This window comes from Populus euphratica, unplaced genomic scaffold (assembly GCF_000495115.2).
Source record: "Populus euphratica unplaced genomic scaffold, PopEup_1.0 scaffold214.1, whole genome shotgun sequence".
Taxonomy (NCBI): domain Eukaryota; kingdom Viridiplantae; phylum Streptophyta; class Magnoliopsida; order Malpighiales; family Salicaceae; genus Populus; species Populus euphratica.
In genome coordinates, this window is record NW_011500099.1 from 116,576 (window position 1) to 118,620 (window position 2,045).

Genomic DNA, 2,045 nt, shown 5'->3' on the forward strand with positions numbered 1-2,045 from the left:
ATATATATTTGATGAATTCTGGCACCCTAAACTTCCTAGGAATGACTGCGTTAGGTACCAAACACATCTCAGCAACTTTTATGTGGTCATGTAGGCTAGTTCCCTCAAATGGCCTCAGCCTTTGTTCCAAGGCAACCCATTTATCCAGGCCATCTTATTTTACTATCTCGTTCTTTTGAGATTCCTTTATTGTAAGGTCAATGGTAGATGACATTCTTATAGGATATGCTGGTTGAGCAAATTGGAAATATATAGCCTGTTGAGACACCTCATTTTCCCCTAGATTCTGTGGATTTTCGAGCATAGGTTCGGGCCGAGCTCTAGATTTTGCTTCTTCTGGTTTAGATCTCAAGGCCTATTCGAGTAGGCTAGTAAGCTTTGCGACTTCTTCTCTATGACTTTCCGTCTCTTTTCAGTGTTGGGCTTCCAACTAGGCTTTTTCTTCGTTTTTCATTTGTCTTTTTTTCACAGTTAAGTGTTATAAGTGTGTTTCAATGGGGGACCTATATTTCACCTGATTTGTCTTTTTTTCGTAGTTAAGTGTTATAAGTGTGTTTCAATGGGGGACCTATATTTCACCTGGAGTGCAATATTATGACAGTTTATAATTGTATGTTCAAACATGCATGAAGATGAATACAACATATTGGATATAGATTTGCCTTTTAGGGGGTGACATAACAATCGCTATTTTTTAAATGTGTGGTAAGATTTGAATCCGATATTCATTGCAATGTCGAGAGGAGATCTGTTTAGCTTTTTGTCATCTGAGCTTTCAACCACATTCTTGGTGTCTTTCACTAAGCATCTAATGACTTTGAGTAACGGTATCTCACCAACATCCAGTCTAAAGCATTCTCCCTCGGTCATTTGCAAGGATTCAGACTTGGGTCCATGCTCAACAATTATTGTCTTAGGAATAAGGGTCATTATGTCACCCAAAAGCCTTGTAATAATGATGCTTACACGTTTAAGCTTGTCTCAATAAAGTTATACAGGGATCATCCTAAAGGATAAGTTCTAATCATTAAATGCTTTAGGGTAATTTTGCTATCTAGTCTCAAAGGTCTTTCGCATGCTCAATGATCGCCCTTGAAAGGTTGATGTGAGGTTTACAAGCAGCATGAAGATAGAGGCCCTGAGTAATATCAGTTCGGCATATCAACCACTATCAAGCAAACAATCATGCGAGAGTTGGATAGTTTCGTGAGCTTTACCCATGCTAAAGCCATTGGGGTGCCGTTACTCCTCCACTTATCTTAAAGTTGATACCACATGTAAAAAATAAGATAAGTGATGCGTGAAGACCTTAGATCCATATCCAATATATATATGCATGATAAACATGAATAACTATGCATGATAAAACAATAAAAAGAGCAAAAACAAATAAAACATGATAAACTCAACATAACTACAACAAGGAAAAAAAACGGTATGACAAAAACTGTTTAGCAATAAAAAAAAATAGCAAAGCTTAGTCCTAAAGTCCCCAGTGGAGTCGCCATTCTGTCACACCCAGACATCGCGGCAACCAATTAAAAATTATCTCGACTGGAAGAAAAGAACAAGCCATCTACTACCTTAGCAAGAAGTTCACACTTTTTTTTTTAGTCACCTCAATGATGGAGTTGCTTGATTCACTTGTCATTCTACAAGTAGAATGTCAAAAATATCATTTTTTGAATAAAAATCAAATTATTTTTGAAATTGAAATGCCAAATCAATTTTTTTTTCAAAACTCCAATAGGGAAAATGGACTAAGCTTTATTGCCTGGGTAAGACTCGTGAAACCATCTAACTCTCGTTTGATCGTTTACTTGGAAGTGGTTGATATGCCAAACTGATATTACTCGGGGCCTCTATTTTCACACTACTTGTAAGCCTCATATCGACCTTCCATGGACAATCACTGAGCATGCGAGAGATCCTTCAAAACTAGATAGTGACCAACCTTTTGATGCGAAAATAGAAGATTATCCAAAGACTCCTTACTTAGGCCATCCTTAATGAATTGTATTTTATCTTCACGGTTTATAGATACC

At 37.1% G+C, this 2,045-nt stretch overlaps 1 pseudogene; it reads left to right on the top strand.

The window, feature by feature from the left end:
• Positions 1–2,045, top strand: part of LOC105109430 (uncharacterized) — a 25,437-nt pseudogene that overhangs the window by 21,014 nt on the left and 2,378 nt on the right.